This window comes from Prionailurus bengalensis, chromosome C1, assembly GCF_016509475.1.
Source record: "Prionailurus bengalensis isolate Pbe53 chromosome C1, Fcat_Pben_1.1_paternal_pri, whole genome shotgun sequence".
In the NCBI taxonomy this organism is placed as follows: domain Eukaryota; kingdom Metazoa; phylum Chordata; class Mammalia; order Carnivora; family Felidae; genus Prionailurus; species Prionailurus bengalensis.
Window position 1 is genome coordinate 67482556 of NC_057345.1, and position 23771 is coordinate 67506326.

Here is a 23771-nt window from a genome sequence, read left to right on the forward strand (position 1 = left end):
ATCTATTAAGTCATATTCCATGTGACAAACACTGCTTACAATTTCTAAACTGTAAGAGATTTCAATCCAAGTTTAACAGTTGGTACCAGGCAAATGGCTAGTTTTCCCTGAAGTAATCCTATGGGAATCCTAAAGCCAAGGTTCTAGAATTAAATGGTGATATACATAGGCAAAATCTCTGTGGGTTTAAGATTTCAACAGTGTCAAGTTCAAATGCATATAGTAGGACCTTGGCCAAAGGAGTTTAGGGAAATGTGTTTTGGAGCCCTTCGTTATTAGAGGAAAAGTTTGGACCGTAATGAACAGCTTTCATCATAGCTTCCAGAAGGATATGTGGTCCAGGGGTGATAATATTAGTTCAGGTTATACCACCATGTAAATTTAAGAGAAACTTGGCCCAACTTTCTGGGTCTCATATTTTCTTTCTCTCAACTGATAGCAAATTTATTCTGCAACTAAGACTATTACTGACAGAAATAAAATCATTTAAAAGAAATAATTACTTGAAGGATTATGCCATTGTTAGCAACTAGTCAGGATTATTTTGACCCTTTTATTATTTCATATATATATATTTCTGTATGAAACATCTTAGCAACTTCATATCTGTGGTATTCTAGCATTTGATCGTTGTGTGTGTGTATGTGTGTGTGTGTGTGTGTGTGTGTGTGTGTGTGTGTGTATGTTGTTCAATGTACTTGTTCTAGACCATTAATGATGTTTTTAGTTTTAAAAGTTTTATCCTTGGCTCTGGAAAATGTTTTTTGCTTTTTTTTATTGACAATTTGCTCATTTAAATAAACCTGCTTCTCCTCCTAAAAATTTTTTTTAATGTTTATTTGTTTTTGAGACAGAGAGAGACAGGGCATGAGAGGGGAGGGCCAGAGAGAAAGGGAGACACAGAATCCTAAGCAGGCTCCAGGCTCTGAGCTGTCAGCACAGAGCCCGATGCGGGGCTTGAAATCATGGACCGTGATATCATGACCTGAGCTGAAGTCGGAAGCTTAACGAACTTAGCCACCCAGGCGCGCCCCCCCCTCCAGTTTCTCCTTCTAAAGCTACTATTAATGAGAAGTTGATCCTTTTGGATTGAACTTAACGTTTGTATTTTTCCAGTTTTAGTTTCTATTTTTTATCTTTATGTTCTACTTCTTGGAAGATTTCCTACACTGTTGACCTTTAAATTGAATTGTTGGGGCGCCTGGGTGGCGCAGTCGGTTAAGCGTCCGACTTCAGCCAGGTCACGATCTCGCGGTCCGTGAGTTCGAGCCCCGCGTCGGGCTCTGGGCTGATGGCTCAGAGCCTGGAGCCTGTTTCCGATTCTGTGTCTCCCTCTCCCTCTGCCCCTCCCCCGTTCATGCTCTGTCTCTCTCTGTCTCAAAAATAAATTAAAAAAAAGTTGAAAAAAAATTAAAAAAAAAAGAGAAAAAATTGAATTGTTATTTTGCTAAAGAAAATTTTGATTTTCAAGACCCTCTTCATGCTCTCTAATTGTTCATCTTTCGTGTCCTATTCTTGCTTTATGGGCACAATATTTTCTGTCATCTCTCTGATATATTACAGGTCTCATTATCGGCTACTGTTCCTGGCATTGTGTTTTTTTCTGTGAACTCCTTTTGAGATTGCTCATATTAATTTATTTTTTTCTTATCAGAGTATTATTACAAAATGTTGGGTTGTGCTTGGCTCTCTATTCATATTTAAGATTAAAGCACCAAAAAGCTGACTGGCTGCTCTCTATGAGTGGGCATTAAGATTACTGACTTGTAAGTTTCACTGTAGAATGACCACTTGAATTAACTTTTTTGTTTTAAGGTATGCAGCTCTCTAAGTGTCAATATATGAAGTCTTTTCTCTGGAGCTATTTGGTTATTCAAGAGAAAATTCACTGAATCTTCTACTTGAGAGAAATTTTGCTTTCCAACAGTCTCAAAGCAGGGAAGGGTAAGGTACCCTTAGCATTTAGATTTAGCACCATTCAGCATGTAGACATTGATTCATTTTATTATTTATTTATTTTACTTTTTTAAGCTTATTTATTGATTGATTGAGAGGGAGAGAGAAAGCGAGAGAGAATGAGTGGGAGAAGGGCAAGGAGAGGGAGAGAGGGACAGAGAGAATCCCAACCAGGCTCTGCGCTGTCATCAAGCAGCACAATGTGGGGCTCTATCTCACGAACCATGATTCATGACCTGAGCCGAAATCAAGAGTCCAAAACTTCATTGACTGAGTCACCCAGGTGCCCTTCATTTTATTATTTATTTAACCCTATCCTCAACCCTGCCCTTGACTGCACGGGATACCAGTTGTATGAATTGGTGGCAGAATTTTGGTGTGGTCTCTCCACTCTCTGTACAAACATCTAACCAAATGCCCAATTATTAGCACAAGCTTCACCCCACCTTTCCTGTGACCTGTGCTTATAAGCTTTGAGGCCTTCAGCAGTTCATGCAGATGAATTGCCTTACTTTTCCTGAATACCCTTTTCTTTAGCATTGAGGGTATAAGTTTCCCTTTTTTTCCTAAGTTTGTTTGCTTGCTTGCTTGCTTATTTATTTATTTATGTATTTATTTATTTATTTATTTTTGAGAGAGAGAGAGAGAGAGAGAGAGAGAAAGAGAGAGAGCACATGAGTGAGGGGGACAGAGAAAGGGAGAGAGAATCCCAAGCAGGCTCTGCACTTATCAGTAGATGCAGGGCTTGAACTCACAAACCATGAGATCATGACTTGAGGTGAAATCAAGAGAGGGACACTTAACCCACTGAAGCCTCCAAGGTGCCCTACTTTCCCTACACTTTAATATTATCACTTTTTCATGGGCTTCTTCTCTTCTAACAATATGTTGTCAGAGTTCCTTTATTGTTGCCTCTTCTTACCTTCTCTTCGTCCTCATGTGCTCTCTAACTATAACTCTGCTGGGCTTGCATGTTTCACAAATATGTAAGCAGCTTGAAGGCATACACCATATTTTGTTTAGTCTTTTTTTCCCAAGCAACTAGGATGGTGTATGGCATAAGGTAGGAGTGTAGAAGTTCAGTCGGTTTTAAGGGACTAGTTATGAAAACCAGCATTTATTAAACTACTATTGAGCTGAGTATTTTCTTCCAGCAAACTCCACAAACACGTATCAAACTGAAATGAGTTGACCATTTTCTTCCAGCAATTACAGGGATGAGCAGGAAGGCAGATAGATACTAGTATTGCTGCCAGTTGGTTTCAGCCAATATAACATAACCACAAAGCCCAGGAAATTTGGTTTTGATTCCCTAAAAGGATTTTGTTGTTGGATCTATTGTACAAGGGAAGTGTGTTTTCCTATAAAGGGAATGAGGACAAATAAGAAATAAATTGTCTTCTCATAACAGTTTGGAAACATATACCCAAATCAGAATTGGCCTCTTGATTGAATTTATTCTATTAGTTTTAGGCCATCCTATAGGCCATTTAGATGATTGACCATGTGGAAAGTCAGAGTAGATTATCTCGTCAACCTCTTTTTAATATCAATATTTTTCATTAGATACTATAGCAATAGAGATCCATCAATTTTTCCTAGTGCATTTCTATCCTGAATGTTTATATATGTCAGAATGTGATCCAAGGTCAAATGCTGCACTGTATTTTAAACAAGGAGGATTTATCATTTCACAGAGGCCAGGAAAAATTTTTCCCTCTATGGTTAGGTGATTTTTAGCTTTTCACACTTGCAGTGAAAACTTACTTTTTATAGAAAAAAGAAACACCTATCCATTGTAGAAAATGTCTTTTAGTTTGGGGATAGGGGAAAAAAATGAGGTGCTGAATGAAAAATGATCTGCTCTTCTGTCAACCTTCAAAGAGGTGATTTTTCTCTGGTCTGCTTGGCAATGAGATTTATTTTGATTCAGCTCTATCAGCAACAGGCCAAAGTGCAGTGTTTCTTTTCTTTTCCCTTTTTTGTTTTGTTTTTCTTTAATTTGAAATTAATCAAATCAAACATTGCCATGCTGTACCTTGAGGCTGATATGAAATAAGAAAGCCAACTTGCCTGTTGTGGTCCGGATTACTATGCTCCACTACTATTGATTGGGCAGTTATAGTCTTGCTGGTTGAATTTTAAATGTGGCTTGATGCATCCAGGCATGTGATCATCTAAATACAACTCCAGACACTTTAGCAATTAGAAAAAAAGCAATTTCTCTGAAGCTGGTTGGAAATACAAAAATGGCTTGTCAAATGAACAAAATACGTTCCCTTGGCCAGGGACAGCAAGATGGAGAAAGGTTAGGGAGATCGAAGGAAGACTTAACAGTTAGAAGTGTTGGGAGATAATTAGCCTTCCCACATTAAAAAGCGTAACCTTTGTTCTAGGATTATTGAAATAATATAGAGTTGTTTAACTGATAACAGTTTAGTTCGAAAACGGCTGACTTTTTTCAAGAAATGTATGTTGGCACAGTGCTCAGATTGAGAAAAATGTATCTGCATTTCATATATACCTGCATTTCATAGAATATAATTAATATTCAGCGTAATTAACAAGGTATGTATTGTATTCTCTCTATAAAGATTTCTAGTGCCCGACTGATTGAATAGGAATGAGGACACATGTTTTAAATACACCCTATTCTAGTCTAAACTGAAACAGCAGGAATGTCTAGTCACTAGAGGGCAGCCATAATCTGTTACAGTCCATAAAGATCTTCCTGGATATCCAAGTCCAATTGCGGATGTGGAGGGCATGATTTCATGAAAATCAGGGAGCTATTTTTCAGCTGTACTTATTTTAGAAAGAGGACACTACCATCCTTGTTTAGACAACCTATCAGAAATGATCTGATTAAAAGGCAAAGCAAACAGATGATTACAACACTGCTTGTGTAAATTTCATGTAAATATATACCGCAGTTATCACAGGAAAAACTGAATGTAATAAAGCCTGTGAGCTTTCACGTGGATGGACGGGCCTCATCCACGTTTCTATTGTTTGCTATGGTTGCCAGGAAACCAAAGTTCCAAGCAAGAAAAGGAAATCACTGAACAAGTAACTATGGAATGACTATGAGGCTGCTCATTTCTTCAAAATTTAGCTAGCTTCAGAGTGCATGTAGAAGTGCATGGGAATCAAAAGCAAATGAACACTTCATGTCAGCAGATGTTAGAATTTTGTAATGGGTAAATGTGCTCCATGCCAACATAAAAAACGAACACTGCCAAGTAAGCCTTACACATGGTAGAGTTTAAGACTCTTGCCTTTATAGAGACCTCCTTGTCTGGACAATCTGAATTAAAGATAAGTGCCAATTAGCATTATGCAGACATTTCAGCTCCGTCCTTTCCTTTAGAACCACACACCTACCAACTTAAAAATCATTTGCAGGATCTATTAAACCCAGTAGAGGTCAGTAATGAGCAGACATTGCAGTGCATGGTTATTCACTGTATCTCACACTGTTAGAATACTTCCTATAGGTCATCTACATCACCTTCTGTGAAGTGTACAAGAAAAGTACTTACTATTGTTGGTGATAGTATCCTAATGATAGTCCAGTGGTGTAATGGTCATAAGATTAGTTAAAAGAATATGGAAAGACAAGCATTGCTATTTGCATAGAATAAAAAGAACTCTAAACACATGCCTTATTAATATCGTGTTTCATGTCTGCAATAAGATCAATTTTCTTCAGGGGTGCCTGGGTGGTTCAGTCAGTTAAGCGACTGACTTTGGCTCAGGTCATGATTTCGCAGTTCATGGGTTCAAGCAAAATGTCAGGCTCTGTGCTGTGTCTCAGACCCTGGAACCTGCTTTGGATTCTGTGTCTCCCTCTCTCTCTGCCCCTTCCCTGCTCATGCTCGCTTGCTCTCTCTTTCCTTCAAAAATAAACATTAAAAAAAATTTTACAAAAAGGTAAAATTTTCTTTATACTAATGAATGATGAATGAATAAATGATTGGGCTTAATATCTTCAGATAAGATAACATTTTGGAGGAATATACACAGACCCATTACTTTTAATTTTTTTAGGTGTATATAGATGATTCTATGCCGCATAATTTAAAATTGCAAAATAATTCATATTAGCCTTTTGATATTTTATGCCCATCCCAATCAACATTCACTGTGAGTGAAAGCATAATCATGTGAAGGTCCACACAACTTTAAAAAGATTGGCATCACTATTATCATGAATCCAAATTAAATTTCAGATACCTGTGGATAACAAAAATAGTGCTTTTGTCATGACCTATCAATGGAGATTTGCTGCTTTGTTCCACTGACAATTTTGAATTTTACAACCACTTTGTAAAATGTATCAGATATATGAATAATGGGATGAGAAAGTTGTAAAATGATATTTACCTTGCTTAGCCAAAATTTTACTTCATCCCAGGTATTTTACAGTGTCCAGAAAGATTTTTTTATATACTTACATACTGTTTTATAAAAGTTAAACATGCCAAAGTCTAAGCACAATTAAAGTTAGTTAAGTTCCCCCCCACCCCACCCCCCCCCGCCCCGGCAAGTGTCAGTGCAGTTTAAATTGCAAGGAGCCCTTAATTTGATGTTAAAAGACCTGACATCCAGCCCTGGGTGTGTTCGAATACACAGTGTGACCTTAAGCAAGACCCTCAATCTTGACTTCATTCCCTCTTTTATAAAGTGAGGTGGATTCGACCGGCCGATTTTGTAGGTTCATTCCTAGTGTCCTGGTTGTACTTCTCTTTCATACCCATTTCATTCCACATTATGTATAGTCATTTATATACTTGTCAAATCCCTCCTTGGAGGACAGAAGCTCTGTCCCTGAAAGTAAGAAATACGCCAGTCATTTTCTCTCCTGCAAAGTAGATAGCAAAGGAACCAGCACACAGCAGATGGGGGCACCGTAAATGTTTGTGGAAACCAAAATGGGGCATAGGAGTACCATCTTATTCTAAGAGACAGAAACACACTTCTCTTCTCTGAACTGATGCATTGTGGTGACTGCCACTTCCATTTCATCAGCATGGGAATGAAAGACAGCAAGTAAAAAAACGTGGAAGCTATTGGAGCTTAAAAAATGTATATGCAGAACATGACTGAAAAGCTACATCTTCTATTCTGCGGTGTTTGGGGTCGCTAAAGGTCCAAAGATTCTTTACTTTAGGAGTTAAGTAATCAACTGCAGCGCAGAAAAGCAAGTCTGTTCTCTAGCTCTCAAACATCTTATTTATACCTGATGACTTCTGAACATTTTAATCTTCGTAGTAGATGTATCTCTGAGCAGTAATATCAGCATAGGTGAGTCAGTCATTTAACTTCTGAGTTTATGAAAAGAGTACCTAGGATATTCTAGATATTCTAGACATCTTTCCTTTGTGTAAGTCTGACAGGAAAAAAATGGAGGAAAACAAACATATTCATATATTCAGGTACTTCCTAACATTTCTCCTCAAAGCATAATTTAGAGAAGTTGTTTCAGATGTAAAGAAAGGGATGTTGCATACATCGTTACATTGCAACTTTGTGGGTTTGCTTTTAATTACTTCACAGACTAAAAAGAATAGTTAAAATGAAATCGAGCCGAGAGTTTAAATCACTCTAATCCCTGTATGCGTCCAAATAAAAATAGTTTATTATGAAAGTCACTCAAACCACAAATAAACACACTAAAACAGGCATATAGAAAAAGTATGATCTTAAATCTTAATCTATTCCTGTTTTTCTTAAACGCCTCAGGTGTTTATGTAAGGGGATGAGGTTTAGGTTTTTAGTTTTATCACTTCACTGTGTGTAAATGAGTAACAAAAGCACCAAAAATGCAATCCTTGAAATCATAAATATCTGTCTGAGAAGATGACCTTCCCAAAGCCACTTTCTTTTTCCTGAAACTCTTTCCTGCTCTGGCCATAAGGTTGAAGAAACCGCTCACCATTCTGACAACCAACCACAGTGGCCCATCTGTCTCCTAAACTATCCCCACTACCCGCCTTTGTATTATTTTCCCCTTATTTATCATGGCATTCTGAAGGCCTTTTCATACACCCAGAGTATTCACACATGGGACATGGGGGCCTGTCCCTTGTCTGCCCTCATTTGATGTGGTTGGTTAGCTTGTCCTGGAGTAACTTTCTGTTCCCTGGGGAAAAGCACCTGATAAGACCCTGCTGGGCCCTGTCTCAAAGGAGAGAACAAATCTGCGTAGTCTTAAATCGACTGGACTAGGGGTTAAATGCTGAAGCGACCTTGGCACCTGGAGATACTGCATCCCTGACCTTCAAGCTGCTGAGCCTGTGAATGACTGCTGAGCTGCTAGAGGTGTCACAGAGAGACTCAGTGGGGATGAGAATTTCTAATGATTTATGGAACTTTGCTCTGTACTGAGAACTATACTTTTTGGTTATAGGACATGTTAGAAATTATTGCAATATGGAACTTCTGTTAACTGTTTGGGAGAAACATATGCACAATAATGTTTATTATTATCAAGCTCTGCAATGTGCACGCGTGCTCACATGCATTCTGTTTCCTGTGAATCTGAAGTACAGAGCATTATACTGACAGATGTCATCATCTCCATCATCACAGTAATAGCTAACATTTATCTAGCGTTTACCATGTGTCAGTTACTGTGCTAAAAACCTTCTGTGTGTTTCCTTCTGTCATCTCCACAATAACCCTGTAGCATCAAAGCCACAGTATAATCCCAAATGTTGTTGCTATTATTATTCCCATCATACAGGTGAGGAAAAGCATGCCCAGAGAGGTTAAGACCTAGCCCCGAGACACACAGCTTATGATCGGCAAAGAACAATTTCAAACCACTGCTGCCTTCCTAGCCTGTATTTCAAAGAATAAATGAGCATGCTACTCATTCTTGAAAATTTGCTGAACTACTACAATGTGCAAGTCACACCCAGGAAGAACTTAATTAACAGAGGAGGTGAACTTTCCAGAGCCAGGCTATGAGGGTCAAAGAAACTACTAGGGTCTCTGACACTACAGCACCTGCAGTTGTTATTCTTAGAACACCTGACACGGTGCAGACATTTAATAAACATAGTAGAACAAAAATAGCATGGGAGCTTATTAAAGGATAAAATGTAATCACTAGCATTCACTCATCTGAATCTGTTAAAAGTGACTCATCACAGATAAAACGTGTTTTCCACTTGTTGGGCATGGTGTATCATGAAGCTTAAAAGCAGTGATACAGAGTCAGGAAGCCACTTACTGGGTGCAAAACTAGGGACAAAGTATGTGATATTTCTAAGTTCATGGGACGAAAAAATCTTACCTACCACATGGGGTTGTGGTTAGGATTCAATAAAATACTTCATTTGATAGATTTAAAGGATACCTTACAGACACATCATAAGCTCTCCATAAACATCAGCTATTATGATGGCTGTTTCCATTTTATAGATATCTCTGATGAAAAGGGCTATTAGAAATCATCCCCTTTGGTGGAGTCATTAGGGTTTCTGTACATCATATCATGTACTCGTATTTAATGGAAAAGTAACTGGGAATACAGGATGAAGCCATATCATTTAGATGAAAGTATACAGATAAATTGAATAATTTTTAAAATTTCTAAAATGTTTTGTTGTTAACGTAATCAAAGGAATCCTTAAATATGGTTTGTTTTGATATACTGTTTTCTTTTTATTTAAATAATTTTTAATGTATATTTATTTTTGAGAGAGAGAGACAGAGACAAAGCACGAGCAGGGAAGGGGTGGCAGAGACAGGGAGACACAGAATCTAAAGCAGGCTCCAGGCTCAAGCTGTCAGCACTGTGCCCAATGCAGGGCTCAAACCCACGAACCATGAGATCGTGAACTGAGCCAAAGTAGGAAGCTTAACCGGCTAAGCCACCCAGGAGCCCAAATATACTGTTTTCTTTAAATCAGACATATGCTGCTAGGCCGTAGACCAGTTATTCTCCACACCTTCCCATCCCACAACCTGTTCATCAGACAGGGCAGTCACCTTGTCTGTATTTTCTGTTCTGGAACCCAGTGCCTGACTCAGCTGCTAATACTTCCAAAATACTGAGGGTGGGGGGTAGGGTGGGGGAAGTCATCCACTTTAATAAACTTAACACTCAACATAGGAGCTGCAACTATAAAACCCTGAGAGGGGACTTCTAACCTTACTAAAGAAAAGCACAACTCACTACTTCACAAAATACTTTCTTTTTTCTTTTTTACTTCAGGGAACTTCTAAATGCTAAATATCACCCATATATTGAATTAACAGATGTCTCTCTGTAATTTCAATGAATCAATCTGCAGCTTTACAGACTACATCAATTTTCTCCTTAAAGATAGATTTTCAAATATTCAAATTATCTCTGAATTATTTGTGTCCATCTCCTCTACCCAAGGGAATTGACCCATTTGTTTTAACTATTTCTCCTATGATATATTTTTGAGATTAGTCATCATACTTTGGGCATGTTTCAGGTTGAACATGTCCATCCTAAAGTGTGGTATGGAGAATGGGAGGTGATACCTAAAAGAAGTCAGTTTATCAAATTATCATATAATTTGTGCCATTTATATTTTAGACATTGATACCAGTATAATCTAAAAGGTTATTACATGGTGATGACTGGGCACGAATTGAGTCAGCTGACACTCCTCAGCATTTTTTCACTGAACTGTTTGTGAAAGGATATTTGAATCATCATCACTTTCATTGATTCCTATTTTTTTGCTGGTTTTATCATTCAATTTTGTCAAGATATTTTCATACTGCTGTTCTATCAGAGAATTAGCTTCATCTCCACTTTTTTATTATCTATTTTTATAAGTATTTTTTATATATTTTTAAAACAAGAACTGAAAATATGAGAAATAAGATTGAAGCACAAATTTAGAGAAGTTTTTTCTAGGTGGTCATCCACTCATTAATCAAAGATGTATTATCACTACTATGGCAAATCAGTTCTGGTTCTTCCCAAGTATGAAATTATACACACACACACACACACACATACACACACTCAGTAATCCCATTTCTTGGAATCTTGTGTATACATATACACATATATACATATATATATGCTCATTTTAGCCATTTTCATATAGTAGAGTTCCATGCTTCGTGGTGTTTACATTAGTAAAAAGCATTTCTGAATCACCCTCAGCACACAGACACATTTCCATTGTAATAGTTTTAAGACAACTGAAGTTCTCATGGCACTCTCCTATAGCATTCTTACTCCTAAGTATATGAAACAAACCCAAATGAAAAGGCCTACAGTATGTTAATAATACATCTCTTCTCCTCGTGCCCGCCTTTACCAGGTAATAATAAAACCTGGTACATTTATAGCTAAGGAATATTATGTAACTTTTTAAAAGGGTGAAGTAGATCTATGCTTGTTAATGTGATGATTTACACACACACACAAACACACACAATTGGTTACCTCCAGTAATAGTGATGGATACATGGTAAAGAGATGAGTGAACAAGACTGTTAACATAAACACCTTGTGCAATGTAGTATTTCAATCTTTATAATGATAATGTGTTACTATAAAAACTATTATGTCTAATTTTAGGAATCAAAGATACTAATGATGCCTTGTGTCTCACGATGTTTCAAACATTATGGAATATTTGGCCTGAAGGATTTCAATATAGATAAATCTTATTCAACCATTTTGAGAAATAAGCTACCTTGTCAGGAAAACAGAAATGATACAGAATTTATTCTACCTTGAAACCTAAAGTAAACTACAAAGTAGAGTTATCATTAACCTGCGTCTTGAAGAATCCAAGTGGATCAGTGGAGCAAGATGAGATAGTTTAGGCAGAGGGGACAGAATATTCTAAGATAAAGAAGCAAATGTGAGCCTGGCCAATTGAAGAACAATCTCACTTGGCCAGGGTATGGGTTACAAGATGTAGTCAGAGATGTCATGGGACGGCCAACTGGGGCTACAATGTGGAAGCCCACATGTTGGCATTACTAAGAAGTATATTGGTAGAAACTAGAGAGACACAGGAGGATTTTTAGGTAATAGGATGACATGGTCATGTATGTATTTTTTGGAAAGTTCATTCTGGAGGTGGTGTGGAGGACTGATCTCAATGAAGAGAGCCTGGGGCCAGGTAGACTGGATGGAAGGCTATTAAGATGATCCAGCAGAGGGGTGACGAGTGTGGGGGCTGGAGAATGGCAGAAAAACCAGAAAGGAGCAGGCACATTCATGAGAGGAGTTAGAATCCAAGTACAAGTTATTTCAGTCCTTGGGGATGTAATCAATCTGGACCTGGTAATGTGAACTCATTTAAGTAGCTAAGTGCTCTCTTACTATCTCCTCACTTATCTCAGGATTCCATTCCCTTGTTTGTCCTACCATTTCGAGTTTGAAGATCATTTTTTTTCCTGATTGAGAAAACAGAAGCAAAATAGGAGTTTAGTCCTTCCAATGTCATCTGCTAATATTACACCATCTGGCCCAGGAAGCAGGCCTATTCCTTGCTCAGTATTTCTTAGAGATTATATTTAAATTGTCTTTAGTGCTTTCCAAAAGGCTCAACTCACTGTGTGGTTCAGCCTTCTCCATACGAATTTTTTTTTTAGGTTTCTGCCACTCTTTCAATTTTGTCCTTGGTGATATGTCTCATTTCCTGCCTTCCATTTCCCTCAAGATTCAGAAAAAGAAGTATTAGATATAGATAGATATAAATCTATAAAATAGATATAAATATCTATTTATATTTTGTGGTCATTCTTTTAAGCTCAGATCTTTAAATTCTCTCAGTGTAAGAAAATATTAAATATACATATCTTTCATTTTTCGTTAAGGAACATTATAGAGAGGCAGTGTTAATAACAATACACACTGAATGCCCAGAAAGTCCTTCACTTACATATTTTGCCCTTTATTTTTATACCCTTTCTTATTATTGCTTTGTTCCAGTTTGCTATGCTTTACATAGCTGTCTTTCTTCAAAGATTTTTTTGCTATCAATGTCTATCTTGATTGATCTACTTTCTTCTGAATATTCCATTCTCCTTCCTGGCTTTTCATGTCTTTCCCAGATTACATATCTTAAATATACTAATGCTAATATTCCTGGTATGCCTAGGCCATGAATACAGGACTCTTCATGTGCACCATCTTTTCTTCTTCTTTTTCTTTTCTTTTCTTTTCCTTTTCTGTGTGTGTGTGTGTGTGTGTGTGTGTTGCGTGTGTGTGCACCATTTTTTCAATGGCATTTTAGAAATCTGTTCATTTACTTTAGAGCACTTCAAAACTGCTTTTCTTTGTTTTCTCTGGATAAGATAAATTTTACAGTTGTTAAAATTAAAGTGTTTAATTGCTGTTACTCATAGTTATGCTATGATGGAAAGGCATTTTGGTTTAGTGGAAAAAATCCCTAGGTAGGAGTAAAAAGATACAAGATTTTCTACTCTGCAGCTGTATAACTTCCTTGTTTAAATCACAATTTTCCTAAGGCTCAATTTCTTTCTCATACATAAAATAGGTATGGGATATTTTCTAGGATAAATCACAAACTTACAAGAGTAAAATGAAATAACATACATGAGATCTATTTAGAAACTATAAAGTATTATACAAGTATACATCATTTAGTATACATCATTTTCTTTTGTTTTTTTTTTTCTTTGAGAAAAGAGAGAGAGAACATGAGTTAGGGAGGAGTAAAGAGAGATGGAGAAAGACAGAGAATCCCAAGCAGGATCCACGCTCCTCAATGAACCGGACTCAAGACTCAATCCCATGATCTGAGTTGAAATCAAGAGTCAGAAGCTTAACCAAATGAGCCACCCAGGCACCCCTACATCACTGTTTTTAAATTAAATTAAACTAAGCTCAAACAAACATTTGGGGTTTTCATTGTTGTTTGCATATTCATTGCATAAAATTTAGGAAAACTAATGACAGAGAATTGTTTGTGTACTTTTTTTTTACCTAATGCTCTATAAACCATACTTGCCAGACTACTCTCTTTTTTTTTCTTTTGAACTACATTATTTTGAAGTCAACAAAATACAGATAGTTTAGTTTAGCTTATGATTTTGTTTTTTCACTTACTGATAGAAAAGCAGACTCAACTCATGGAATGAATTGTATTTGCATTATATTTCATAAACAATGTCTTCTTATTGAAAAAGAAACAAATGTAGAGGCACCTGGGTGGCTCAGACAGCTGGGTATCTGATTTCAGTTCAGGTCATGATCTCACAGCTCTTGGGTTCAAGCTCTGCATCGAGATCTGTGCTGACAGCTCAGAGCCTGGAACCTGCTTGGGATTCTGTGTCTCCCTCTCTCTCTGCACCTCCCCCACTCTCACTCTGTCTCTGTCTCTCTCAAAAATAAATAAACATTGGGGCGCCTGGGTGGCTCAGTCGGTTAAGCGTCCGACTTCAGCTCAGGTCGCGATCTCATGGTCTGAGAGTTCGAGCCCCGCGTCGGGCTCTGGGCTGACGGCTCAGAGCCTGGAGCCTGTTTCCGATTCTGTGTCTCCCTCTCTCTCTGCCCCTCCCCCGTTCATGCTCTGTCTCTCTCTGTCTCAAAAATAAAATAAACGTTAAAAAAAATTTAAAAATAAATAAATAAATAAATAAACATTAAAAAAAATTAAAGAAATAAATATAAACTTTTTGAAGTGTTTCTTTGTGAAAATGGAGATATTACAAATACTCTTTTCAAAGGCTACAGATTTGACTATTCTTTACACAAGGCATATATTCATAATGATGCTAGTAGCAATTGTTAATGATTTCAATGACTAAAAATATAGATTTAAACACGCCCTTAAGGAGTATTGGCAATTTCCAAATCTATCTACCTTAATACTCATCAGATTGGCATTACCTTCACTGGAATTAAAGAAGAGATTTATATATGGAATCTATTTGAGGATTAAGGAATTCAAAGAGAATGATAGGAACTCCTCAAGTAAGTAACTTGGTTCTTTTTGATGAAACTTCACAGAAACCTGATGTAATGTTATTTGCAATTGCCATGCATGTCCCGAGGTTAATCAGGCTCAGGATTGCAGATTCAAGTTGGGAAGGAAAATATGGAAGAGAATCGACTCGAGACCTCCTGAGTATTCCGCCTGTCTGGATTGAGCATATATTTCTCTACTATCCAGTGTGAATCACTTTGTATTTCAAGTGAAAATAAGTTCAAAGTTTCTGCTGACCCTATTAGAAAAGAAACCACAAAGGTTCCCCACTGAATGAAGGAAAGACTGGCAAAGTGAAACACAAGTACAGTCAGTCAGCTTCTTTGATGGACTGGATGGTATGGATGGATATACGTAAAAGTGAAATGTCAAATTGCACAAGAAGTTGTCCACATTTGGCCTGGGGGCGGGGGGAAGGAAAAAGCAGTGAGAATGAACATTCTCACTTAGAATCTGCCAGTTACACACTTTAAAAGCTGTATGTTTCTATGCAGATGCCCGTTGTGTTTTTTCCTCCTTCAATTTAACTAACATTATGCATTGTCACAAACCAAATTCTATTTACACTTCATCCCAACACCTTTATCCTCTTTCTTCTGTTCCTTTCATTCCGAATGTTCTCCCCCTTACCTAGAGAAAACAAGGTAGATGAGATTGACACCCATGTTGGGCCTTCACTCTCTTAAACTACCTGGGGCTAAGCTGTAGACAGATGCCCCGATTTTCTAATGTGTAAGGATTCTTGACTGATTTTATGTTTGTGAAATAAAATGCATGCTGGTATACTATAGGCAATCAAAGCAAAATTAACATCACGTCACATTATGTTGTGTATTTCTTTGACTTGTAAAATGGTCAGCAATACAACTGTAACATTAACAGTTATTACATATTTAAATGGGACTCTGTAACTGATTGACAAGATCAATAATTTTAAGATCAAATAGTAACAGCAGTGTGTGTGTGTGTGTGTGTGTGTGTGTGTGTGTGTGTGCGTGTTTTAATCGGGGCCTCTTTGTTTTATATGTATGCCTACAGCTAGATCCTGTTTTCTGTGTGTAGACAGTGATTCCTGCTGTGCGCTGTTGAGAAAATGAGAAGACAAAATGGAGAATCAATTTAAGAAAAAAAAAAGCTTTAGTTGACAAAGCTTTATAGTAGATCAATGGAATCTAGCTAGTTAAGATATCTTTAGTAGCTGAGATAAGATTACATAATTCCTGTAAATACTTTTACATTTTATGTCTTCTTCATTTTGAACTTCTGTATTTGGAGAAAATCTTTATCCTAAGTATGCAAAATTTTTTCTCATGACATCTGAATGATCACTTCTTTTGGCTTAATGTACATCATCAACTTCATAACGCAATAAATTGAAGATTTTCCAATTCTCCATAAACATTCCATACACTTATTTGGAAAAATGTCTACTTAAAAATGAACTTCTCCTTCCAAGAATTCAAATATAGTGTCAGTGCACTTTCAAGGTGGGCATAATTGTTTTGTTTCATTACTTAGTACTTAGGGGAATTACTTACTTTACAATTATTCTTTTATCACTTGTTTGTTTAAACAGTTTTCCCCATAAGACCAGGATGTGTAAGACTGATATAAAGCAGGAACATTTGTTTAATAGGTTGATCCATAGATCCGATATTTATTTAATTAGGTTTCACTGAATTTGCATACTGGAAGTAATTAGTTGTTTAAAATTCCTAATAGCATTCAGCAAAATATTGTTTGAACTATTCCAGCACACCTTTGTTTGTTAAAAAAAAATAAACAAACATTAATGAACACCCTGTTAACTGGATCTTACTCACAGGAAATATACCCCAGCAATGTTGCCTAAATATGAAATGTATAAGTGAATTATTTAGAAACTAATTTAAAGCCTGCAGTTAGTTTACAAAATAAATAACATGATTCATACTGTTCATTCAACTTTGACCTAAATAAACTGTAGGCTGAGATCATTATTTGTAAATAGGATTATTTTTACTACATCAACGTCATTTTTAGATTAATCATAGCTATTACATATAAACACTTTAGTGCTTCTGAAGTATGGCTATTCAAAACTAGCAGTAACCATGCACCTTTGAACCATTCTGATTACTAAACCCAATAACACTTAAAATTGAATATTATGAGTACACCCAAGGATGTATTAGTTCCAAATTAAATTGCATGGTATACATAAATTTTTACATAGTAATTCATTATTAAAATGCAGCTTCGGGGTTTGGGAATGTATAGAATACACACACACACACACACACACATACACACACACACACTCACCAAATAGATATGTTCACCTGAAAAAAAATGAAGCTACTGATACCATGTAGCCAAAAAAGACTACTGTAACTGACAATACTTGAGTGTGATCATTATTATCACATTTATTTTCTCTTGAACATTATTTTACTTTCCCAGATAAAAACATACTGTTATAGAGTGGATTGTGATTGTTGACAGTGTAGAATTCAGCAAATATAGCTATCAAATGAAATCTCTTTTGCCATCACGTTTCCATTGAGGAAAGTCCCAAGAACAGTCAGGTTTTCTTTAATGTCCGTGAAAAAAGATTTATTTATTAATTCATTCAGCAAAGGTTGAGTTCTCATTAGTGCAATGCTCAGAATTCACTGATTGAAACTGCTGGGGATAGATCTAAAGATATGATTGTGTACAAGAAGAGAACTGAAAAATCATGTTAGGGGTGTCTGGATGGCTCAGTCAGTTAAGCATCTGACTTTGGCTCAGATCATCTCATAATTCATCAGTTTGAGCTCCTCGGATTCTGTGCTGACAGCTCAGAGCTCAGAGCCTGCTTCAGATTCTGTGTCTCCCTCTCTCTCTGCCCCTCCTCTGCTCACGCTCTCTCTCTCTCAAAACTAAGTAAACATTAAAAAAAAAATAAAAAATAATTGTGTGAAGGTCAAAGTCCAGAAAGGGTTCTTGGACTGGTGGAGAATCTAGTGGCATAGAAAGCAAATCAAACAGCATTTGGTGTGAGTTTGGAAAGATGATCTAAAGTCAGAGGAAGTGGGGTGCCTGGGTGGCTCAGTGGGTTAAAACTCCGACTCTTGATTGCCACTCAGGTCATGATTTCAGGGTCCTGAGATTGAGCCCCGCCTAGTGTGTGGAGCCCGCTTAAGATTCGTTCTCTGCCTCTCGCTCTGCCCCTCCCCCACTCATGCTGCCTCTCACTTTCTCTCTCTTTCTCTGAAAAAGAAAAAAAGACAAGTCAGAGGAAGCTCACAATCAGTTCTCATTTTGAGAACCACAAAACCACGGTGATCAGAGAACCACGAGTTAATGGGCCCAAGAAGGGAGGTACGCAGTGTACTAGATGAACATAAATTTAATTGCTAGTACTATTCCTAGCTTTTATATTTTTTATTAGGAAACATGCAGAGGGTGAAGAGAATCTTACAGAACCTCTTATGAGATGACATGGGTAGTGTAGTCTGAAGGTTGAAGGATTTAAATCATGAAATCGTGTCCCTGCATTCCTGGAGCAGAGAAAGTGAGACACCGTTATAATTGTATGAAGTTCATTAGTAAGATGAGTACTGATGGAGCACCATTCCCAATGCAAAAGTACTGACTTCTTTGAAGAATGTAGGTGGTTACTCTTAAACTATGAGGTACCATTATTATAGTTGGAATGGAACAGAATGGCATCCACCCAACCCCTAGGTTTAGGAGAATAATTACAATCTCACTACCCTTCCTTTTTTCAGATAGTTCCTTCAGGAGATTTTGACGATAAAGTAATGGATAAAACCTCTAATTTCTGAGGCTACAACTTTATGAATTGTGATCATGGGTGAAAGACCTGAGATGCTTTTGGAATCCTCTCAGTAGATCCAGAAGGATAGATGTAACATTGCCTCTGTGACAGCACTGATAGAAGCTTCACGATAGGGACAAAGCTGTAATGAAGAGGATGCAGATGGGCAAGAGGATCATCAGATGGACATGGATGTGATAGGTCCAGACAAGGACTGAAAGAACGCAGGCACTGTTTAATCATCACTTCTTGGGTGTGGGATTCAACAGGTGTGAGTAGAAGATACATCCTTCCACTTTTCATTCACTTTTATGCCTGGGAAAGACTTACTGCAAACACAAATTGAGAAAGCATTGTTTCTGGGGTCAAGCAAAGTCTAGTTTTAAAGTAATCGGACTTTGTCCTATTAGAACTGAAATGTGGTTTATGATTTCATTAACTATGAACACAAAGGGGAGCTTTGGTTTTGAAAGTCCTTAAGGATAATGGCCTACTTACCTGGGATGTGAATATGGGGGGAGGAGAAGAATCTTCACAAGACAATCTTCGGTCACTCTGGTATATACTTAGAAAAGTGTCATGGTGCTCTTGGGAAAGCAAGCTAATTTTAGTCAAATCATTGTTCAACTTGAGCAAGATTATTTTGATCTGTGTCTGGTTTAGTTCAGCATTTTTTCTGTGGCATAGAAAGATGATTTTTGTATAACACAAATTATGTAACAGGCAGTGAGTCTAATTTGCGTGTTTTGAAGACATATAGTTTGTGGTTAGATTGGGGTTTAAATTCTTCCGCTGCCCCTTAAGCATTGTATGGTATTGAAAAAGTTGACCTTAAAATCTGCTTTCTTTTTTGAAATGGATAACAGGACCTAACGTTATGTTATACAACATTTGCAGATATTAATGTATTTCGTAGAATATAAACATATTTTTTAATGTTTTTATAACTCTGAAATTCAAAATTATCTTTCAGTGTATGGTATCTTAAAATCCCTGTAAATCTTTATAAAAGTACATTTCTTTAGGAGTAGAATTGCCTTTGCTTCTGTGGTCACTTGAGGATATATTACTGCCCAATTTAAAATTGTTTAAAATATACAGATGCATTGTACTTTAGAGACAATTTTTGTGAAATAACATGTGTATGTAGAGAGGATGAGAGAATACAGAGATAATCCAGTTGAAGACAGAGAACACTGACGTAAAAAATAATTGAAACTAAAAAAAACCCTGAATCTTCACAAAATTGTGTAAGAATTAATTAGACATTATAATTTTTTAATGTTTACTTGTTTTTGAGAGAAAGAGACAGAATGTGAGCAAGAGAGGGCAGAGAGACAGGGAGACCCAGAATCCAAAGCAGGCTCCAGGCTTTGAGCTGTCAGCACAGAGCCTGATGTAGGGCTTGAACTCACAAACCACGAGATCATGACCTGAGTGGAATGCTTAACAGACTGAGTCACCTAGGGGCCCCAAGAAATAATTAGATATTATAATTTTGTAGTATTTATACATTTGTAGTACTTTATACATCTGGAATTATTAAACCTCACAATTGCCTTAAGTTTTTGGGACACATGGCATATATAGGTTTGTGTGTGTGAACTACATTTATATGATGGAAAACCAGATGCATATGTGTAGAAGATAGACTTTAAGGTGCCCCTATGATTTCTGCCTTCTGATATTCATATCCTTGTACAATCCCCTCCCCATGAGTGAGTGTGGGCCCTGTGACTTCTAACTAATAGAATATGGCAAATGTGAGAGAATATTACTCCTCTGATTGTATTATGTTACAAAAGACTCCATCTTGCTAACATACGGCTCTGCAGTGGCTCTCTTTCTCTCACTGGCTGTGAAGAAGCAAGCTATCATGAGTCCTACAACTGCAAAGAAATGAATTCTGTCAATAATTCGAGTAAACCTGGAAACAGATCCATTTCCAGTTGAGTCCCCAGATGACAATCTCCCTACCTTTGGCCAAAACTTTGATGGTAGCCTTACAGAAGACCCAACAACGCCATGCCCAGACTCACTGTCCCACAGAAACTATGAGTTGAATGTGTATTCCTTTAAGCCACTTATTTATCATGCTCTGTCATGCAATAGAAATCTAATATCGTGTGCATAGAATATTGACTTTTTTAAAACAAGGGATAAAGGATCTGATATCAAGGTCAGGGGTCAGGAATGAAGGCTGAAGTCTGTGGACAAAGTCAAGTATTTAATCAAGGTCAGAATTCTGAACAGACTAAGATATCTTCAGGTAGTCTCAAAGGTCTAACAATGGAATCATGGTCTAGGAAAAGTTAAGGACTCTAAATAGAGTAACAGATAATTTAGGTCATGTTTCATCTAAAATTTTCATAGCTCTTCCTAGAATGAGGGCAGTTCAGAAAGATAAACTAAGGCTGTTTTGTGAAGGATTAAAAATCTAATACAAAAACAAAACAAAAAAAGGCATTTGAGTGAGGAGGCATCAAATACCTAGGCTAAGTGAAATGACCAGATCATGGTTTTAGGAAGCAGGTAAGTTGTAAAATTGAGCATGAACTGTGGGGAGGAGGTTGGAGAATGCCAATGCAGATGGATGACAGGTCATAAAACGCCAACCATATGCAATGCTTGGACTAAGACAGAGTTTTTCACACTTCTTGAAACAATTCATGTCGTCCTATCCCTCTGTGCCTTATATATGCCATTCTCTCTGTTTAAAATGCCATTCCTTCTTCCCTGGTGAAACGCTATTAACTTTTCAACCCCCAGGTAACCCCCTGCTCATTTAAACATTTTCCCATAGAACTTCACATCCTAAATAGGAGAACTTTCTGTTTCTAATGTCTGTCTCCTCAACCATAGGGTCATATAACACCCACCTTTCACTTCCCAAAAAGACATCACATGCATACTTTTAATTACGAATTTGGTAATCTAATCCATAAATTTGTTTTCACACTAATTGAAGAAGAACATTCACATGTTTTAAAACTGGTTTGTTAAAGTATCTTCACAGATAAAAAGAAAAGTATAATTTTGAAGCTTAGGTATTTTGTAATGTTTGTTTATTTTTGAGAGAGAGAGAGAGAGAGAGAGAGAGAGCGCGAGCAGGGAAAGTGCAGAGAGACAGGGAGACAGAGGATCCAAAGTAGACAGAGAGAGCCCAGTGCAGAGCTTGAACTCACAAACTGAGAGATCATGACCTGAGCCAAAGTCAGACACTGAACCGACCGAGCCATCCAGGCACCCCTTAAAGTGTAGATATTTTAATTGTACTGTGGCACAAAAAGCATACTACAAAAAACATTGGAACATGCTTAGTTGACTTTTTCTATTCATTGAAGTATGGCATTCTAAAATTTCATAACTTTCATGAAAGTTATTAAGGCATAAAAAATCACTTCACCTTGACTTCAGAATTATTTTCACAATGTTTTTATGGCCTGTAGTACCTTCTTTTCATTCCCACATTTAAAAATTTTGTGGTATTGTGTCACTCAGAAAGCTTTACTCTTTATTAAAACATTAAAAGATTTGTTGATTCAGTGCAAAAAGATTTGGCCTGTCAATAAGTAAATTAAATTTTAGTTTAGTTTAATTCAAAATCATTTATCATTTTCTATTATTTTAATAATGACAAGCTTGAGAAGAAATAGGTCAACATTTTTGTTACTATGATATAAAACACAAATAGCTCTATCCAGGAACCAACTGACATTAATATGGTGGTTTCAAGTTTATAAAGCTCTATAATATTTTATACCTTTATGGTACAGAAATTTTAATTTTTTTACCTTTTTTTTTTAAGTAGCCTTCACACCCAGCATGAAGCCAATGCAGGGCTTGAACTCACGACACTGAGATCAAGACCTGAACTGAGATCAAGAGTCAGATGCTTAATCGATTGAGCCACTCACATACCCCTATTACATCCATTTTTAAACATTTTAATTTTCTGTATTTTTTTTGAAATACAAACTAAGACCTGCAGACTTTAACTGATTGGTTCCAAGTCACAGAGGCAGTAAATGATTACATCATAATTACAGTTTAACTCATCTAAATCCTAGACATTTCCCATATACCATACTGCTTTCTATAACAAGACACACTTTGTATAGCACTCTGAAGATAAAAACCACATAAATCCCCATGTAGAACCACCTTCAATGACAAGTATTTCTGTCAACAATGTGGCAACATTAAAAAACAAAACAAAAACATAGAAACAGTTCAGAAATAGTATCTAGGCTCTCAGGTCAACCAACAAATGTGAATTTTCTGCATAGAAAGATTAAATCAACTTTATGCAGTACAGTGGTTTTCAGTTATATTGTACATTAAATTGTCTTTTTATGAGATGGAAATGAAGACAAATAACTATGTTGTTTCCCTCAGAATAATGTATTCTTTGATGTGAGAATAGAATAGTACGTGAACATCACGTAATCCAACCCTTTAGACCCATTACCGTATCACCAGAATACAGAACAGAAAGGGGGTGGAGAGAGTGTTGAAAACATCCTGGTCTCTTTTACTTTTCTACTACAGGTGAACAATGTCAACCTCATCAGGCAATAGAAGAAAACAATGGATTGGGGAAAATTCATGCTATGTAAAGTATGGTAAGAATCATTGCCATCATCACATTTACACATTAAAACATAACATTAATGATTGTAAATTTGGGTTCTTTTCCCTCCCTCCCTCCCTCCCTCCCTCTCTTCTTTCCTTCCTTCCTTCCTTCCTTCCTTCCTTCCTTCCTTCCTTCCTTCCTTCCTTCCTTCCTTTTTTGAAAGAAAGAGAAGAGAGGGCCTGTGAGTGGGGGAGATGGGCAGAGTGAGAGAGGGAGAGAATCTTAAAGGCTCCACACAGGGCTCAATCCCAGGACTGTGAGATCATGACCTGAGCCCAAATCAAGAGTCTAACGCTTAACCAACTAAATCACCCAGGTGCCCCATAAATTTGTATTCTTAATGTTGGAAGTGTTAGCACCACCTGTAGTACAGTACAGTAGTTACTACCATTTTTTTAAATGT